Raw genomic sequence first — 13380 nt, forward strand, 5'->3', positions numbered from 1 at the left:
TTGTCCCTTTAAAAAATCTACTTTTTATAAATCAGATCTCTGGTCATTTGTGTCTCGCCCACACCGTATACCGCAAATTGCCCGGGGAGTAACTTTCACTCCACTACTCAGTTTCTGTCAAAATAATACACCTCGGTCATCATCCAGGGTGACCACCACCCTTCAAGTCATTATGGACCGTCTCTAGTCTCAGACTTTTCTCTGAAACCTTAATGCATTCTGGGTTCTGTAGTATTGTTCTGCATCCAATGAACTAATTAGAACAACACACCTAAAATCAATAGTTTAAAGATGAAAAGTTCAAGACTGGAAAGAACAGCCATAATGATCTGGAGTGAGATAATAGTCCTCCCATCATCCAGGACACTATTCAGTGGACACTGTCCACAATAATTATTTTTGTTTATGACGTGATAAGCAGCGTCTAAACTCGTAAGAAAGATTAAACACCTAGCCATTACATATCCCCTGGTTAGGTTATTTAATGAGGCCCCTGGTGGTTTATCCTTTTCTGTAATATTCAAAACATTTGTTTATTTAAGAAAAATACCGTTCGGAGAGAGATTTAGAGAAAGAAAAATGCAACGAAGATGAAACATCTCCTAGGAGATTCGCTGGCTGTCTGCCTGGTCTGTATCACCAACCAGCCTCTTGCTTCAAGATCTACCGTACAAACGCTGCGATACCGATTCTATGAATTAAAACACACGTAGGGACTAATACAGATAATGTGGCATAGGGAAGGGGAGATGTACAGGCGTTAAGACCCAGGGGGCAATGAATGACTTGGTGAGAGAGAGAGCGGGAGAGGAAATGTTGCTTTTTTGACAGATGAGAGAAATCCCCTCGACGTTGGCCATGGGAAGAGAGCGCGCGAGGGAGAGAGGGAGAAGTGAAGGCAGGCACCTGCTGGTGAAGCACAGTATTAGCAGCACAGGCAGAGCAGAGAAAGGAATCACTGCCTCTCTTTTCCGTTTCTTTCCTGCTGCCAGAGACCCGACTGCTGTTCCGCGCTCAACTCTTCCAGCATAACCTTGGCAGGCCAGCCCTCTCCTCTCCCCGCCCCTCCTAAACACCGGATTAGCGTTATTTCATTGCGGGAGCACCTTTGGCTGCAGAAGGGTCCCTGCTCCGCCTGGACTCGCAGGGGCAGCCCGGAAAGCTGGTCAGGGCAAAGGCGCAGCGGACGTCTCTGGATGCAAGCCGGCAGAGGTAGCACGAGGACCAAGGGGTTCTGCCGCCCACCACTCTCTACAGTTTGAGCACATTTTGCCTGAAATTTGCCGCATGATGCTGTCCAGAGAAGCCGTTTTTTTCCTCGGGATGCAGCAATTCGCTGAATTTTAGTCCCTTGCAGGAAACCTGTGCGCGCGAGTCTGGGGGCGCCTTTGAAGAGGCATTTGCTAAACAAGGAAGCTAATACGGGTCACCTGCTTCCAATACCAGGGGAACTTAGTCGAAAGTGGTGGATTAATTGCAGAAGGGACCAACGCAGTGAGGCACCCCCTGGAGGATGTGTGAGGAGGACGGAAGGGGCACAAGCTGAGTTTGGTCCACCCGCCCCGAGTCTGCATCGGACAACTTCAGCCCACACCTCCCCCTGTGCACGGACAGTGCTGGACCAGCAGCTGCAGGTAGGTGATGAGCGGTCGTTGTGCTGCCATGCTGTCCTGCACTGATGACTGCCGGTTTTGGAGCACACTGAGTCTCCCATCTTCGGAGCTGCAAGTCAAGCTGTTAACACCTTGTCTGCCTCACTAGTTACCGCCGAGGGCACCGCCTCCTTTGCCCCACTACGGCACACGAACAGCCCGCTATGAATCTGCATCCTTCCCAGGGTACAGTTGGAGACGTCTCTCCTCCCCCTGGCAGGCGACTTCTCTGTCTTTCTCCCTACACACCACGCAGGAGCACTTCATCAGGCAGCCGCCCCTTCTTTTAAAAAATGCCCCCCATTTTGTCAAACTCTAAAATAGAGGGGCACCTCTGCTGCTCCCTGTCTATTTATAATCGTTATGGCATAGTGCCCGGGAACCTTATCGCATGTGCTGCACGCATTAGCGAGTCGAGAGATGAGTTTGGGAAGAACCTATACACCACCTCATTAGAATGCGACACCAGTGAATAAATAATTGAGCATACGCCTGTAGCCCTTTTAACACTACAACTTTGCTTTAGGACGTTACTGCACAGCTTGATGGAATATTGAATTAACTTACAGTTTCAATTCCAGGAACTGCACAGTTAGACATGATGCCTCTTCTGTTGACTGCATTACATTATCCTATTTATTTTTTATTATCCTGTAAAATGTGTTTTTCTTACATATACAGATGGGTTTGGAAACTGCTTGCCTTCTATTTAAATTAAAAAAAATAGCGTCGCGCAGTGGCATGGTGGTTTGCACCTCTGGTATACGACATGCGAGGTTTAGCTTGCTTAAAGTATTGTAAAGTAACCAATTGCTGTAACTTCGGGCATCTTCATACGTGGACACTGTGCTAACGTGTCGGCGGCAGGGCTGATGAGGCTGGCTGGTGCGCGAGCCAGGCACACTCGTGTGTGGAACACCTGCTAATGAGAATACGGACGCCGGCTTTTTGTCAGTCTGTGCACGGCTTCCTGATGAAAGAGATCAGTGCTGGAGAGGGAGAGTCCTCGCTCAGAGATTTGGGCTGTTCTGTCTCCGTTTGATCTCTCTCATCTCCTGTCTCAAATGCAAAAAAGCGCGTGCACGTTCTCCCGCTTGCGATGCAAAGCAAAACCCTGTTTGGTTTTCTAGAAGCGCTTCGTGCAACACAGAGTGGGATTCTCATCCTTCCATTTCCCCAAACTCATTGCCCCCGACTACCTTTGCTAAATCTGTTTGAATTTCCTGTCCTTGTGTTGGTGCATATAAACGATGCAAACATCACATGCCTGCACTGTGTACAGAAACACATATTTCTAGAGTTCCGATATGTGAACATAAATGCATGTTAACCCCTGAAGGCTAAGTGCAACGGGGCACCTCCATTTCACTAACCTGGCATAACAAAATGCAAAATTTTAGACAGGGCTCCCCTTGATGTTCGTTTGGCAGGGAAACGAATGAATTCACAACTCACTCCTAATTATGACACACTAAGTCAACTAACCTATACTCACGTAATCATTACATGGATGTGTAATAACAGTGACATCTTGTGCACAAATACATGAAGTATGTAATATTCTGTGTATGTGTGTATATATATATATATATATATATATATATATATATATATACACACACTAGATAACTGTATAATGGGGTCCAATATATATATATATATATATATATATATATATATATATATATATACACACACACACACTAGATAACTGTATAATGAGGTCCAATATTGCATCTAGGGATCCTGGCGACAAGCCAGAAGACTAAAGGTCGAGTAGTTTGTGAATTTCACTAGAGCCCCAAGACGACCATAGAGAACCATATCACATGTTGCACCTGAAGTATCTTTAGAACTTATGTTAGCAAAGACTTTTTTCTTAAAAAACAAACAAACATATATTATACATAGTTACAGGGGTTTTCAGTAAGCCCTCTTCCTCTGTTGATGTGCTGTAGTGTCATTCATGTTTTGCATCCACCCATCACAGTATATAGTATCAGGCAAATGGTCAGTCAACTTCAGCAATTTGCTTACCTCACTGTGAGTGACAGGCTTCTGCTAATGCAGGATGTGCACATCTGCACCACAAGTAGCCCCCTTTAGTTCCAGGTACTACTGGTGCAATGTGAATTTTTACATAACAAAATGTGTTTTAGACAAACCCGAAGGTCTGCAGTCAACATCAGACTTGTTAGCTTTGCCAGTGCTTGTTGATCTTATTTTTCATTTGGGGTAGTTAACTTGAAAGAAGATTTTTTTTCAAAATTCAGCTAGCAATGGACACTGATAAGGTTTAAAGTGTTTAGGCTTTGTATACGTTTGATAGATACATTTTTGATAAAGCAATGGCGAGGGCCAGTGGATAAGTGCAATGCTGTGGCTGCAGAATTTACCACATAATTATGAATTAACTGAATTTGATGCATAATTCGAAAATTAGAAAAAAATGAGTTGCTTCTAGCTTAAGCGGATCACAATAACGCTGACTTGGAATGTGTCACAGCTGATATGCATTGTCTTTCCGGACAATATAGATAACATTGTTTTCTAATTTGATTCTCCACTGCCACATAACCCTAATAGTCCTAACAAGGGCTATACTCTGCAGAGTTGTTTAGGGGTTGTCTGTGCTAAACCCATATTCCACAGGGAATGGTTAATATTTTCCTTATTGCACAGTTTCATTTGAAATATTTTATTCCTTTGCATTTGTGAAATAAAAGCATCCAAACATGCATATATTTATGTACACATACAAAGTCATTTTTAAGGTTCTTTCCTGCTCACAACACATTTATATAGGCATCTCTTTATATATGTGCATATACAAACATACTTCCCTATTATGAATACACCTTTATCTATGTAGGCATACTTGTATATTATGAACACACACACACACACATGCATGTGTTTTTAATGTGAATGCATGTACAGAACTATATATTACATAAAGCATAGTGTACTACTGTCAGTTAAAAATAAATTGAGGCAAGTGACCAATCTCTACATTTCTGTTATGCATCCCCCCTTCACTGTAGGAGTCACATGGCTATACTAACAACTCTTTCCTGTTCCTCTAGTGATGTCATAATCGGCGCCTTACACTAACCACATTTGATGCAGTGCCTTTAACGATTGGTTCGCTAGTAAATAGCTTCCTACCACAGCAGTGCACACATTAAGAATCTTACTATTTATTTCGCGATTGGCGTTAAAAATAGTAAACACAGTACACGATGTGCCAGGACACGTCTTAACACGCCTTGCCAACTCATGTATTTAATTAAACTGCTACGCGTATGTTAAGTCAGTGACTGTGATGGGGGGCACTGATTCAGTAGGCAGAGAACTGCGCGGTACACTGGCAAACACGCGAAACTGCACTTATACGAAGCTGCTGTGGTGCTAGACGTCCTTCAAGAATTTACAAGAGTATTGCCATTTAGAAAATTAAACATATACTGCGGGTTCAATAAAGCCCACAGATTGAATAATGCAGGCAAGGGCTTCGATTTGTGTTTCAACCTGAAATTCGAGAGTCGAAGATAGAGTGGTTGTCGGCAAAGATACAGTAAACAATCCTGCAATTTTTTTTCACAATATCAATAAAACGCGCGGACCACATCCGTGTCGTTCTTGGAGGCTGTCCTGTATTGGTGAAAGGGATGAGAAGTTAGGAGGGGAGTGGGAGGCAGTCGAAAGTATGCAAGCAGTGTCTCTCTTTCAATGTTCACCCCTTCACAATAACACATGGTCCCCCTCAATAAGTACTATGTTATTTTTAACATACCTGTGCTCAACTAAACCTTTGGGTGCGTAGGAGGTTTGACATCTCTCAGAAGGACTCAGTAGCCTGTCCAGTACACTGATGTTCACAACACCCTGCCAACCCCTCTGATTAACAGAAGGTTTCACGATGCAAGCCAGATACACAGCTTGCGTAGAATATGCATAACTAAATGTGTACTTACATGAGGAAATGGCATACCCAGGGAACTGGAAGGGAAATGCAGGCTAAATTATGCTTGTATCAACACAGTAGTACATTTCCGGTAAGCACACCTCCATCAAATTACACACACAAAGACCATGTGCATGTGGGCCAAAAAGTGAAAGCAAGTGCACCCGGTTGTCTATTTTGTGAAGGACGCTTGTAGAAATCGATGCATTGGACAATACACTTATTTTCTATACAGTATAGAGCACAATAACAAATAGTAATATAATTTCACAATTATTCTAACCATATATTTAGGAAAGAATGCCCACAGGATAATATGTGCCACATCCTCAATATTTAATGCATGTTTTATCGTACACGTATAATTCGTGCGTACTCAGCAGTGAAAGTATTTGAAAAACCAAAAAGGAGAAAGCTATACACTTGCACAGAAAGGTCATGCGTGACAGAGATTGCATGCGTAAACCATCTTTTAAAATCTGTTTCTGTTTTTGTTTGCTTTTCCTTCACCATGTGAGTTCTTACACTGGAGTAAATTTGATATATTTATAAAAAAATATAGTACTACTGGTCAACAGGAAAGCTGCTCTTGAGAAGGCCTTCTACTTCTTTGATGAAATCAGTTTTCAAGTTGGAGGGAAGAATATTTAAGCATGGACCAACATAAAACAGAGTAATCCATACAACAGTCTGCAGTGCTAAACGTCCATGGAGGCAGCAGATGGGTGCAATTGAACAGGATTGTTGTTGCGTGTCGAAATATGAACACCCAAATGTTGTTAGTAAATATCTTAGCCTTAGTATTTTGAAGGTACATAGGTAAGTATATATTGAGTTTTCTGAACAGCACAGCGCAATACCTTTTATGATAGATACAAGGTACATATAGGCACATATATGTGGCATTAATTTGTATAAATCTGTACGTGTCTCTATATATTTTTCTTCAAGATGTTTTGGTAGTTGGCATTCTGGCTATGATTGTTTGGTAGACAGGTATTTAAAACTTGATATTTAGGTAGCATACCAAACAATTGCACATCTTTCAAAATGTCTTATCTTCTAAAGACTGGGCAGACTGCTAAGGAAGGTAATCTATATTGTTTCTACTCCCCACTCTCCAATTTACTCTTTGTACGTTCCAAATGTAGCATATTTATTACAGCTTTACAAACTACAATGAAGAAAGCACATCTGGAAATCAGAAAAACGTCTCCAACGTTCGAGTTAATGTATTTTACTATAAATTGCAAACAGATCTGTTCAGGGGCTTGCATTGTCTTGAACTCCCGTTAAGTTTTATATGAAATTTCTTGAATATGCCATCTTCTCTTTCCTGTACCCTACTCTAGAAGTTGGTCCTGCCATCAGCTTTCCTCTCCTCATGTCACAGCAGACAACTTCCCATTATTATTGAGGAACTAACAGGACATGTCACAAAAATTGTAATTTCCCTGAGATTATTTAAGGATTACTCGCCGCACTGTAGTGGCATAACTCCTGTTAGTAACTAGCAGCGGATATAACTGCTGCCATTCCGAACATACTGGATACACTTGATAATTCAATAATGCCCAGGCCTCTATAACATACTGTTTTTGTTTAACACAGAAATTCACTGGTCTGTTCTACAGAGCCTTCCCTAGTATGAAACCTTCTGAATATTATGCTGTCATCTGTTGTTAATATATGTGGTATGTTATATTTCCTTGCCACGTGTACGTAGTGCAGGGCAGTCTTACGTGGGCTCCTAGATTACAAGCTCTGTTTGGTTGCAAAACTTCTTTTATTTATGCCAATTATTGGAGGATATGTTAATCAGGGCCACTCGAGTTATTCAGTAGGGAAGGGCAAAATTATGTGCCAGGATTGACTAAATCATGCATCAAGAAAAGGAAAATTATGCTGGACTTTTTGTCTTAGTAAGACGCTATTAGTTTGGTATTTTTACACACGAACACGTTCTGGGCAAAGGTTTTACATCATTAATACCACCTTGACACACAAATGCAGAAATAAGCATCATAAAAGTAACAAGTCAACATATGTGAAGGGCCTTCCACTGCCTAACAACATATATTGCAGTGGTTTTTAGTAACCTTTGATTCGCTGGAGCTAGAATTTTTTTTTTCCCTGAAATAATGATAGATTATGTGGCAAATGCATCACATCCACACATATAAATATATAATAGTATATATGATGAAAATGCCACAGCCGCAAAACCACATAATTCCAGTGGACTTGATCTCAATACATTAGGGTCTAGACCTATTTCTACAGTATAACTTCAAGAGGAAATACAAATAACTTGTGATTAATTATTTGAGAGGGAAAGGGGAAAGGAAGGAGCAAGAAGGAGACTGGGATGAATTAAGGTGCATGTGCTCGAATGATGTTTGCTGTTTAGCTTCCACTTCCATTTTACATCAGTACCATACCTTTGTTGTGCTTAACATTCATGTGTTTTGTAATATAACGGGATATGAGAGAAAACAGACAGTGGATAGCACTCTTCTGACTCGTCATTCTGCTGACCTAATGGCCATCTAAAGGCAAGGTAATTACTTTAGTACCCTTTGCAGTATTAACTCAGCCATCACTTGCTTTAGCAAACAATGTACCTTCAGAATAATTATTTTGTATTAGACTCTGGTTTTAGTGGACTTCTGCCATTCCTGAAACTGGAACATAAATATTGTATATGTAATCAATGTTATTCACGTTCTCTTGTATTCAACTTATTTACGTTTTTGGCACTATCTCATACCCTTCTCTGACAAGGATAAATACTGTCTGTGTATTATAATTACACACTTTCTGGCTCTGATATATGTTCAAGGTTACTTTCTTAAACAGCTATAGAACATTCATCATGATATTGTTTGCACTAATATCAAATAAGACACTTACTAAGCATACACCACTATCTAAAATGCAATGTAGGAATCATGAAAATACCAATCGTCCCTGAAGAAGGGAATCCTACCTGTACCTCGGTATAAAAATGTTCAAAATAAAATGAGTTTGTCTCCTTCAAGGTTACCTCAGCAGCAATAATTTTAACTAATTAAGTTCGTTCCTAAAACATAACTCCTAAGAATATTTCTCTGTATTCACCTTGTCTTCTAACATGCTTCAAAAATAAAAACAATCACAAAGGTTTTCACATACTCTGGTAACAAGGTCCTGTCTGCAGCAACAATGTATTGTCTCGATTGTCAACCAACGATGCTTAGCAACACAGGCAAACGTCTTCTAGTTAACTTCAAAATGGTGTCGCCCCTTGCAAGAGTTATGTGACTTCATGGGAAATGTTGTTTCCTGAATTATACTGAGACGCTTTGAGTTTTGCATTCTCCAAAGTAAAGGGGCATTTCCACAAGTGAGTGTTCCAAGTGCATAGCAAGCTTTTCCTTCCTTGGAATCCATGAAGAACCTGTGAATTGGGAGTATTGTCCTTGTGCGCCCACTGAGCATGGAAAGGACCATTCCAGGACTTGCATCATGGAAAGCAGAAGCTAAGGGAATCAATTTGCTAGCCCAAGTGTGACTGACATGAAACATAAGCATAATTTAATCAGAAGCATAATTTAATCAACTTTGAAATCAAAATCCCCAATGGGGTGATCATAAGTTTAAATCATTCAATTAATCCATTTATTTATCCATACTTTTTTTTGAAGTCCTCTCATGTCAAATTGTTTATACATTTTCAAATATTTTATGAAATCTGACTTAACAAGTTTCAGGTGTATACAATAACTCTTAATCAAGAGTCCATCAGCAATTTAAACTTATATGCAAAATGATATAAGAATAAATTATGTTGCCAGTTGTTTCTGGAGCTGTTGTAATGCAGAAATATATCAGATTACATATAACTCTCTTAATGCCAGAGCCGAGTATTACTCATAACGGCCATCTTTCTGGTTGTCATTTTGTTTATACACATTTGGGGGCATACTTGTTCCTTTTCTCTTTTACTCCCTTATAATTCCTGGTCGCTCGTTATGGAGTAACTACACCACCCAGTCTTCAAACAGAAATGTTGACATCTCTGCATCCAGTCTCTCATGCTTATTTTCTTTATGAACAATCTAGATCAGTTTTCTGGTAAAATGTCATAAAATAGCTCAAACACACCTTGCCTTTCATCCCTTGAAGGATTTCAGTTTTTATTAATTTAATCGATTTACATTCCTTTTGTGGTAACACATTTCTGATATTATCCCCTGTTCTTTCCGATTGTTACAATTTGACAGTTTTGAAAACACAACTGTGCAGTTCGCTCCTTATTTTCTAAGATGTGTTTTACCACGTAAGATCTCAACTCCCAAGTCATTATTCTAAGATTCTTTCTTTTAATTTCCTTGACGTTTAGCTAACATAGGCAGTGCTTCATGAGCTATATCACTTATAGTCCAAATCATGTAAGACCACAAATAAATGTATGGATAAATACATCAATAAATATTGCCCTTAAAATGTTTTGATGTAAACCCTGATTATATTATAATTATATGAGGATTTTGTGAATTCATTGAGATGACGGCATGGAATGTAGCTACAGCTTTCTGTTAAAACAATGTAAGGCAACTTCATATGCTTCATCGTGACTAGCTCCGAACAGATCCACCGCATACTTAGCCGGACGGAAACCTAGGAATTCCTTGCACTTTAAGCACACTCTGTTATGTTTGTGTATGTTCTTAAAGGTTTGAAATTAGTTCTAGAAAGCTGGGTAGTTAGTAGTGTCCCTCCAGCCTATTACCCTTGATCTTGGGATTTGTATTGTACTGGAATGTGCAGTCTGGAAAATGCAGTGTTCAGCTGAGTACCACTGGGAGAAATACTTTTTTAATGTTATTTTTCAAATATTAATATGCAATTCCTTACTTATCTTATAAAGCAAACCGTTTTACTGTTACATCTTGAATCCATTGAATATCCCATACATTTCTGAATACTCCAGTGTTTAATAGTTGGTTAACAGAGGATCCAGGTCACATAAGTTTCCTACAGTTCCATTAAATCAGCAATTGGTGATGCCATCGCCAAACATGTCAAGCAGAACCCTTCTTCAGGGCAAAATAATGCAATGGCAACTAAAACAAAGAACACTAAAATTATTAAACCTAGAATCAATATTAGAGGCGCCTGTTTGCTACCCCATGAATTACATAGTTAGAGAAAAAACAGTACTCCCTTCAAAACAAAACCTCAGGTATTTTCACTTAAGGTGACATCAGAACCGATAATTCTGTGTTATTCAGTGGTAACCATCACAGTTCGTCTTCATAGACCTTTGCTTCAAACTGATAAATCTCTGAAAAAAATATAAATATCTACTTCAGTAATAGTTTTTGTATTACTTGAGTGGATAAATACCTGTATTCAGCGTATGGAGTTTTTACTGAACAGATACTGGCACCTCTGGACAGACATATTTTTTCTGTTTTTATTAGTCCCCAAAGTTATGTTTAAGAACATGGACACCCATGTGCTGTTGTGGGAATATGGCAAACCTTTGCGATGGATTTATCTAGAAGTCAAATTTGACTTTTGAAGAAGTTATAACTAAATTTTTGCTTGGGAAAGATTAATTAGCCTGCGTGATAGGCAGTTGATATCACATCTGTTCATGATTGAGGCTATTTTCTTGTTCAAGAGCCTTGTAGTCAAGACTTTCTTCAAATAGCAAGATGTCAGTTTCATTACTGGTATTCATTGTGGGCTCTTTGTAGTCATGGCTTTAGGTATGGCAGTTACCACGTCATCAGATTGAAAACTAGTGCTGTTTTATGATGGGAGGAACTCAACTAGAGATGGAGACACTCACAATACCTCATGTTCTGATTCTTACAGTTTCAGTTACAGCTCATGTTGCTTCTGCAGCTAGTGTGGCCACAGATGAGATAAGCATGATCTTTCACACAGTTCATCTGACTGGTTTAGTAGACTGGTTGGTAACTTTCCTGGGTTTGTGTAGATGCGCAAATGAAATGCACTTGGTTTGGTGGTGGGTGGGAGGAAAGTAGTGGGGTAAAAGGTAGGTGGATAGGTCTAAAAAAATGGCAGAGTATGAGGTGCAAATGTTAGAGTAGAACAGAATTGTTAGACAGTACCAGAAGATTGAGTTGGTCGTCCAGGTTTGAGTCTTGCATGACTGCTGCTGCTCTTGGGGACATGTGTGAATGGAGGTGGTTGATAGCCAATAAAGAGGTGCTTTTGCGATTTTTAATGGAAGATGGATCTTAGGAGAAAGTGTAGCGAGGTGTATGTGGTTGGGGAGAGTTTGAAGTGGGTGTAGATGTGGGTGGATCATTAGGTGGGGCAAGGAGATTCGAATGTTTAGAGAGAAAGGAGAGAAAAGGAGCACATTTATTTAAGTTCGCCTTTCCAGAGTGTAAAGTTGTAGGGTATATTGGGTCAGCATAGAAAATGGTGTTTGGATACAAAGCAGTGAAAACGAAAAGTGAGTGGAGTCAGGGAAAGAAAAGTGGGAGAAGGTTAAAGATGCAGAAACCATGGGAAGCAATAAACGATAGGCGCATGACTCCTAATAATAACCCATTTTGGCACCCAGGACATATCTATTTCATATCTTAAATTCACTTACGCACCCTGCATGGATTCATAGGTAAAAAGAATAGCAAGTTGCACCTAGCAAAATTGCTGTGTTACCATTGTTCATGTCTTTCTTGAGGTTTCAGTTTTATTATTATTTTCTGAGCTATGCTCCCATCTAAATAGACTACAGCAGTCTTGACACATGCTAACAACTTAGTACATAAGGTTGTAGAACACTGTTAGAAATGGGGTCCTTGGTTGACAGTCAGGTTACCCCCTGTTCAAGCAAGGACCCTCATCCTAGTCAGGGTAAAAGAGAATCACCCTCAGCTGACCCCTGCTTACCCACTTGGTAGCTTGGCAGAGCAGTAGGCTTAACTTCAGAGTGCTCGGTGTAAAGTATTTGTACCAACACACACAGTAACTTAATGAAAACACTACAAACTGACACAACACCAGTTTAATAAAATAGGAAATATTTATCTAAACAAAACAAGACCAAAATGACAAAAATCCAACATACACAAGTCAAGATATGAATTTTTAAAGATTAAACTAAAAAATAGCACTTTGAAACACAAAATGCTTCGATGACGTGTTAACACGATTATGACGGAGTCGTTCCCAACAAGCCGATACCAGCGGCGCTGGACAGGGAGTCGCATAGACCCCCAAGTACAGTACCTTTGGGGAAGAGTGAAAACAGGTCGATGCGCGAAGTTGGGGATCGCGGCGTCTGTGCGAAATGTTGAATACGCGCACTTCGAGCGGCGTCGGTCACGAAGTGATGCGGCAACTTCTACGGAATCGCAGACTTTAGCGGGGCTGCAGCGGCATCGGGCCTGTGAAGGTCATCGAGTTCCACTAGCTTTCCTTCCAAGGGTCCAGGGACTGGATAGGGCACCACTTGTCAGAGCAGGAGTCTCTCCAGAGATTCCAGGTGCTGGCAGAGAGAAGTCTTTGCTTTCCCTGAGACTTCAAACAACAGTATGCAAGCTCTAAATCAAGCCCTTGGAGATGTTTTCCCAAGATGGAAGGCACACAAAGCCCAGTCTTTGCCCTCTTACTCTGGCAGAAGCAGCAACTGCAGGATAGCTCCACAAAGCACAGTCACAGGCAGGGCAGCTCTTCTTCCTCAGCTCTTCAGTTCTTCTCCAGTCAGAGGTTCCTCTTGTTTCCAGAAGTGTT

The 13380-nt window shown here is 40.5% G+C and overlaps 1 protein-coding gene across 3 annotated transcripts in view; it reads left to right on the forward strand.

Moving 5' to 3' along the window:
* Nucleotides 1-633: 633 nt before the first annotated feature.
* The window catches only part of SGCZ (sarcoglycan zeta), a 4310842-nt gene continuing 4298095 nt past the window's right edge, over nt 634-13380 (forward strand). The window contains exon 1 of one of the 3 annotated variants that reach the window (XM_069200738.1): nt 634-1634. The gene's annotated coding sequence lies outside the window, so the exon portion shown is untranslated. The remainder of the gene's footprint in view (nt 1635-13380) is intronic. The other 2 variants (XM_069200719.1, XM_069200747.1) reach the window with 2 other exon arrangements.

The sequence above is a fragment of the Pleurodeles waltl genome, chromosome 1_2 (assembly GCF_031143425.1).
Source record: "Pleurodeles waltl isolate 20211129_DDA chromosome 1_2, aPleWal1.hap1.20221129, whole genome shotgun sequence".
In the NCBI taxonomy this organism is placed as follows: domain Eukaryota; kingdom Metazoa; phylum Chordata; class Amphibia; order Caudata; family Salamandridae; genus Pleurodeles; species Pleurodeles waltl.